Genomic DNA, 8221 nt, shown 5'->3' on the forward strand with positions numbered 1-8221 from the left:
GTGGCAGGAGATTACAAGAGACTCATTCCTAAGCATAGGAATACCATTTGAAAGAGGAGTTCATGAATCCATCTAGTCTAAAATTGGATGCAATAATCCTAGAATGCTGATTGATCTTAAGTAATAGTTTATTAAGCATGAAAAGAATAATATTCCTCCAATGGCTGTATAATAAATACCTAAGAGTTGGTAGGAACGTAGTAGGTGTCATTAAATCATAGATAGATGGCACTCTTTGTCAATATATATTTATTTGTATACCACCGTCTACCTATTCATGTATAGCTGTTTTGGCCAAACCTGGGTGACGATCTCAGTGCCTGTGGACCACCTTACAGCTTTATTGGCTAGAGGCTGCCATGCTCAAACTCACCCATTCATGAATCGGGCCTGATAGGCACTGAGTTCAGATCCTCACACTGCCAGGCATGATGGAGAACACATCTAAAATTTAGATACTATGTGATAGGATATAAACAATGTAATAAATGGTATAGGTGTCATCAGAGTCAATAAAATAAATGGTAAATTTTCACAATAAAAAATAAATAAATGAGGGGGGACCAAGATGGTGACGGGGCAGTAGGGAAATGCCACAGCTCTCTCCAACCAAAAAGAGAGTTCGAGTTCCAACGCTTAATCTCCCCAAGAGACGACAACAACAAAAAGAAGAACACTCAGAGAAAAACCAGAGGCGGAGAATAACTAAAAAAGAAAGAGAAGAAAAGAAGAATTTCAGAACAGAGAAAAGTGAAGACCCCTCCCCCAACCTTTACTGGCCGCGTGGCAGTGTACCAAGCCGCCGGCCAGCCAGCCCGGCGGAGGCTGCGGGAGCCCCAGAGACACAGGGGGCCGCTTTCAGATCACCAGGTAACGGTTTGCAGAACAGCGGATCACCAGGAACAGAGAAACCTACCAGCCGGGAGTCTCCACGAGGATCCCACCCCCACCCCTCACTCTCCACCTGAGCAGAGAGGCTCCATCCCGCCAAAGCACCAGCATTGCGACAAAGGGACCTGAAGGCAGACCACCCGCCTGATCGCGATTGCAACGATCCAGCGGGGCCGCTCAGGCCCCAGAGACACCGCGAAGAAGCTGCCTGAGCATGGACACTTTAGACCCGACAGCTTGACAGAGGCAGAGACAGAAAAGAATCACACAGAGCCACAACCGCGCAACCCAGCCCGCAACCACCCCAACCGAACTCGGATTGCACCAACAACTGACGACCTACACCACACAGAAACAACCAGCACCAGGGTGAGTACCCCACAGGGGAAGTGTATCCCTCAAGGGAGACCAGAGCTGGAGGGAATCCCCAGAGCCTGACCTAGACTCCCTACCCCAACACCCGGACCACAGGACCCACTAAAACTGGGAACTTTTTGAGAGCTCCACCAGCGCATGGAGCACACTCAGCTGGCCAGGCAAGAGCAAGAGCGCCCCTGGAAGGGAGCTTAAATGCCCAAGCCAGGAACAGCGCCCCTGGGTCAAGACTACCAACAGTAGAAGAAATTTGAACTGTGTCCCCCAGGCTGTATAACCTAGCTGGTATACACGTCAGCACAAGCCTAACGAGTGCGCTCCAGGCTGCATAACCTAGGTGGTATACACATCAGCACAGGCCTAACCAGCGCGCTCCAGGCTGGGGCCGGAACCAGGCCCGGGGATCTGGTGCCTGAACAACACAACCAACTCCTCCCAACTGAAGGAAAAAGCTGAGCATACGCCTCAACAGAGGGGAGAAAACCAGGAAACAACACTCCCCGGGAAGCACGCCTGTGACAACAAAAGACCTGGAGGCCCAGGACAAGAGAAGCCCAAACCCCACCAAAACTACACCCATTTACCCTAGACTGGGAATTGGGCAACACAGGCTGCCAGCACCTGATAGTAAGCAGGAGCTCAGACTGTTAAGGCGGCTCAGCAATAGAGTGATAGTCTTGGAGTATGAGGCACTGGATCTGATTCCTCAGCATCACAAAAGCAAAAAGGGTCAGAAGTGGTGCTGTGGCTCAAATGGTAGGGTGCCAGCCTTGAGCTGAAAAGCTGAGGGACAGCACCCAAACCTAGAGTTCAAGCCCACAACCAGCCCAAAACAAACAAACAAAAACACATCAGGAGCCCATAGCAGACTCCAGTATTTGGGAGAGTTCATACAGAGCATCTGTTCTTCACATGAGCACCCGTAGGAGCAAACACAAGCAGTCTAGGCTGCTCAACCCTTCCAAAGGAGGGAACTGCCAGCAATCTACAGCAGAGAGCTGAGAATCCTAAGTAAGTCAGAATAGCAGCTGGAAATAGGCTCCCAACAGAACCCAGATCAGGCACAGACTCTCTCTACCAATACAGAATCAGCAACCAAGCAAAGACAGACACACCAAAACAAAATTGAAGAGCAGTCTCCTGAACCTACATGCGAAAACCACAGAGAAAAATCACAAGGTTTACCACCACCCAGGACAGCAAGCTCACCTCAAAAGCCAGCAGCCACACAGGGAAGAGCCACAGTGGGAGCAAAGCAGGAATGGAAGACAAAACCTACATCCAAGGGTTGCTGGAGGCAATGACTCAAGAAATAAAGTGAGAAATTGATCAGAAATTGAAAGAGCACAAGGATGAACTATCCAAAGAGATACAGGGTATCAAACAAGAGATGCATGCAAAAATAGAAGCTGCACAAACCTCAGTAAGAAGTGAGATAAACGCCAAATTAGAGGTAATGCATACCTCATTGAGAGGTGAGATCAGTACTCTGAGAACCAACATTGAATCCATAAAGGGATCCATTTCCTCCATGCAAACCACAATAGAAGCCACTGTCAACAGAGTGAATGAAATGGAAGGTAGAGTGTCAGATACAGAAGACAGAATACACCAACTGGACCAAAAAGTGACAGATATGGAAAAATCACTCAAATTAAACCAAAGGGATATTCAAGAGCAAGCAGATAATGCTAAAAAATTTAACCTTCGCATAATTGGAGTGGACGAAGGTGAGGAAGTCCAGAGCAAGGGAATGCAACACCTATTTAACAATATAATCAATGAAAATTTTCCCCACCTCAAAAACGACCATCTTAACTACATCACAAAACTTATCGAACACCCAACAAGCAAGACCCCAGGAGAAACACTTCTAGACACATTATAGTAAAAATGATAGATCTGAATAATAAGGAAACAATGCTGCATGCAGCAAAAATGAAGAAGGAGCTATACTACAACGGGAAAAAAATAAGAATCAATGCAGATCTCTCCACACAAACAATGAATGCAAGAAAACCCTGGGAAAGCATCATACGAGCCCTGAGAGCCAATAACTGCCAACCCAGACTGATCTACCCGGCAAAGCTAGCATTCACGTTCGATGGAGAACTGAAAACTTTTAATAGCAAAGAAAAACTAAATGAATACATAAACATTAAGCCAGCATTACAAAGAATTCTAAGAGGGGGGACACAACCTGAAGAAAGCAACCAGGAACAGGGGCCTGCCCCAAAGAGGCGATACTCAAAGTCTAACTGAGCAAGCACAGGAGGAAAGGAAAGAAGAAAAACTTAGGAAAATGGAATGGCAGGGACAACAATGCATCTCTCTATACTTTCTCTTAATATAAATGGGCTGAATTCGCCAATTAAAAGAAAATGACCTGAGGACTGGATCAGAAAACAAGACCCATCCATCTGTTGCCTTCAGGAGACCCACCTCTCAGCCAAACATACAAACTCAGAGTGAAGGGGTGGAAAATTATCTACCAATCAAACGCCCCCAGTAAGAAAGCAGGTGTAGCTATCCTGATATCTGACAAAATAAACTTTTCATTAAAATCAGTACAGAAAGACAAGGATGGACACTACATATTAATAAAGGGAACAATCTAAGAGGAGGATATAACCATCATCAACTTATATGCCCCAAATATTGGTGCACCCAGATATGTCAAACAAATGCTCTCAAACTTACAGAATAAAATAGATCCCAATACGATAATACTAGGAGACTTTAACACACCACTCTCACCAAAGGACAGGTCTACCAACCAGAGGATTGGCAAAGAAGCTACCGAATTAAGAGAGGCCATACTTCAAGCGGAATTAACTGACATCTACCGAGTATTTCACCCTAAAACAACACAGTACACATTCTTCTCAGCAGCTCACGGAACTTTCTCCAAAATAGATCATATCATAGTTCATGCAAGGAATTAATCAAATACAAATGGATCAACATAATCCCCTGTATCCTATCTGACCACAGTGGAATCAAGCTAGCTCTCAATAACAAAGCATATCACAGAAATTTCTCTAATACATGGAAATTGAACAGCACACTCCTTAACAATGCCTGGATAACAGAAGAGATCAGAGAAGAAATAAAGTATTTCCTACAACTCAATGAAAGTGAAAACACCTCACAAAGAAACTTGTGGGACACAGCAAAAGCAGTCCTGAGAGGCAAATTTATTGCCCTCAGTGCCCACATCAAGAGAATGGAGACAGACCAAGTAAATAATCTCATGTTGCAATTAAAACAGCTAGAAAAACAAGAAAAAATGGGACCTAAAGCTACTAGACGAAGCCAGATATCCAAATTAAAAGCAGAGATTAACCAATTAGAAAATCAGAAAACCATAACCAAAATAAACCAAACAAAAAGCTGGTTCTTTGAAAAAATAAACAAAATTGATGGCCCATTGGCTAGATTAATTAAAAAAAGAAGAGAGGAAACCCATATTAATAGGATTAGGGATGCCACGGGAAACATCACAACACGTACCCAAGATATCCAAACAATTCTAACAGACTACTTTCAAAAGCTATACTCTCTAAAGGAAGAAAATCGGGCAGAAATGGACACATTTTTAGAGAAATACAAGTTGCCCAAACTGAGCAAAGAAGAAGTTAACCAATTAAATAAGCCAATATCCTATAATGAGATACAGGAAGCTATCAAAAGTCTTCCAACAAAAAAAAGCCCAGGACCAGATGGATTCACAGCAGAATTCTATAAGACCTTTAAACAAGAACTAATACCCATACTCCTCAAGCTCTTCAGAGAAACAGAGAAGGAGGGAGCTATCCCAAACTCATTCTACGAAGCCAATATCACACTCATCCCCAAACCAGGCAAAGACCCAACCAAAAAGGAGAATTACAGGCCAATCTCCTTGATGAACACAGATGCAAAGATCCTTAACAAGATTCTAGCTAACAGAATCCAGAAACACATAAAAAAAATAATTCACTATGACCAGGTAGGCTTCGTCCCAGAGACACAGGGATGGTTTAACATACGTAAGTCAATAAATGTAATCCAACATTTCAACAGAGCCAAGGTCAAGAATCACATGATTATCGCCACAGCTACAGAAAAGGCCTTCGACAAAATTCAACATTCATTCATGCCAAAAGCTCTGGAGAAAAAAGGAATAGAAGGAACATTTCTAAAAACAATAAAAGCCATTTTTGACAGACCAATAGCCAATATTATACTTAATGGGGAAAAGCTACAACCAATTCTCCTAAAATCAGGAACAAGGCAAGGATGCCCACTGTCTCCACTCCTCTTCAATATAGCCCTAGAACCCTTAGCCAGGGCAATAAGGCAAGAAAAAGACATTAAAGGGATCTGCATAGGGAAAGAAGAAGTTAAACTATCCCTTTTTGCAGACGACATGATACTATACCTCCACGATCCCAAAATCTCCATCCCCAAACTCTTAGAATTCATAAATCACTTCGACAAAATAGCAGGATACAAAATAAACCCACAAAAATCAGTTGCCTTCCTATACAATGATAATGTACTGGAAGAGAGGAAATAAAGGGAGCAACCCCATTCACAATAACCTCCCGAAAAATAAAATATTTAGGAATTAACCTAACCAAAGATGTAAAAGAACTATTTAATGAGAACTATAAAAAGTTAAAGAAAGAAATTGCAAAAGACACTAGGAAATGGAAAGACCTCCCATGCTCCTGGATAGGCCGACTTAATATAGTAAAGATGGTAATACTTCCAAAATTAATATACAAATTCACCGCAATTCCTATTAAAATCCCAATGACATACATCACTAAAATACAGAAAACAGTCCAAAAATTCATATGGAACAACAAAAGACCTAGAATAGCCAAAACAATTCTAGGGGATAAAGACAATATGGGAGGGCTATCCATGCCGAACTTCAAACTCTACTACAGAGCTATAATAACAAAGACAGCATGGTACTGGCACAAAAACAGACCCGAAGACCAAAGGAACAGAATAGAAGATCCAGAAATAAATCCACAGGCCTACAGCCAGCTGATATTCTACAAAGGAGCCAAAGACATACAATGGAAGAAACACAGCCTCTTCAACCGCTGGTGCTGGGAAAACTGGGCAGCCACATGCAGAAAACTAAAAGTGGACCCCAGCCTATCACCATGCACCAACATCAACTCAAAATGGACTAAAGACCTTAACATTAAACCTGAATCTCTGAAACTACTGCAGGACAGAGTAGGAGAGACACTTGAACTAGTAGGCACAGGAAGGAACTTCCTGAACAGAGTCCCAGGGTCACAACAAGTTGGAGAGAGACTCGACAAATGGGACTACCATAAAATAAAAAGCTTCTGCACAGATAAAGCTATCGCAACCAAGCTAGAAAGACAACCAACTAATTGGGAAAAAATATTTACCAGCAATATATCAGACAAGGGGTTAACATCCTGTATATACAGGGAACTCAAGAAACTAATCACTCCCAAACCTAACAAAGCAATTACTAAATGGGCAAGTGAACTAAAGAGGGACTTCTCAAATGAAGAAATAAAAATGGCAAAGAAACACATGAGGAAATGTTCATCATCCCTGGTGGTGACGGAAATGCAAATAAAGATAACCCTGAGATACCACCTTACCCCAGTCAGAATGTCCCACATCCACAAATCAACCAACGACAAATGCTGGAGGGGATGTGGAGAACGAGGAAAGCTATTACACTGCTGGTGGGAATGTACACTCATACAACCATTTTGGAAAGCAGTCTGGAGGGTCCTTGGAAAGCTAAAGATTGACCTCCCTTACGACCCAGTCATACCACTTCTAGGCATCTATCCTGAACAACAGGAACCAATATACAAGGACACGTGCACTTCCATGTTTATTGCAGCACTGTTCGCAATAGCTAGGATATGGAAACAACCTAGATGCCCCACCACAGATGAATGGATACAAAAATTGTGGTATCTATACACAATGGAATATTATGCAGCCATTAGAAATGACAAAATAATGGCATTTGCAGGGAAATGGATGGAGCTAGAAGGAATCATGATGAGCGAGGTAAGCCAAGAACAAAGAGACAAACAGTACATGGTCTCCCTGATAAGTGGATGATAAATCCAAAATGTTAGGTGATATGACAAAACTAACAGGACTTAAGAAACAAAGAACTCCCACTCATCTGATTGAACCACTACCAAATATCCCCATGCTGCTGATCACATATATGGTATATAACATGTGAGCACCGTTATATATTACAGACTGTGATAGACAATTTGCTCCAGGAAAGTTAGAATGAACTTGTGACTTTAAATGAGCATCATTATTCCACAATACTGTGAATTTCCGGAAATTAAGTAATCACTTAATCACAATCAAAAAAAAAAAAAAAAGAACCTTGGGGAAGGGAGGGAGGGCGGGGATGGTAGGGGGAAAACAATGGAGGGGGAAACAATGTTCAAGAGGAAGTGTACTCATTACCTTACTCATGTAACTGTAACCCTCTGTATAGTATCTTTACAATAAATAAATTAAAAAAAAATAATTAATAAAAATGAAGGTTCAAACAACTGCATATCCAATTAGCTAGCAAAATGCTGGACTGGAGACATTACACAAGTAGTAGAATGTCAGGAGTGAGAATGCCAAGCAAGAGATTGAGGCCCTGAATTCAAACCCCAGTACCAACTCTGCCCTCCAGCCCTGCCAAGATGCCCATAAAAAAAGAAAACTTGCTTCTGTAGTTAAAAAAAAGAGCCCAGAAGCAGGCAACCAACCCTTTTACAAAAGGGTCTGGGAGTTGGCTTTGATCAGAGGTGTCAGGGAATCAGGACTGGGATCTGGTGGATATTTATCTAGTGAACCATCGCTCCAGTCCAGTGGTGATAAATAGCACTTCAAACCAATGGCTACCCTGTCCTTCCTGGTGAAATGATTTTATCTG

This window comes from Dipodomys merriami, unplaced genomic scaffold (assembly GCF_024711535.1).
Source record: "Dipodomys merriami isolate MVZ:Mamm:240054 unplaced genomic scaffold, mDipMer1.0.p SCAF_284, whole genome shotgun sequence".
In the NCBI taxonomy this organism is placed as follows: Eukaryota; Metazoa; Chordata; class Mammalia; order Rodentia; family Heteromyidae; genus Dipodomys; species Dipodomys merriami.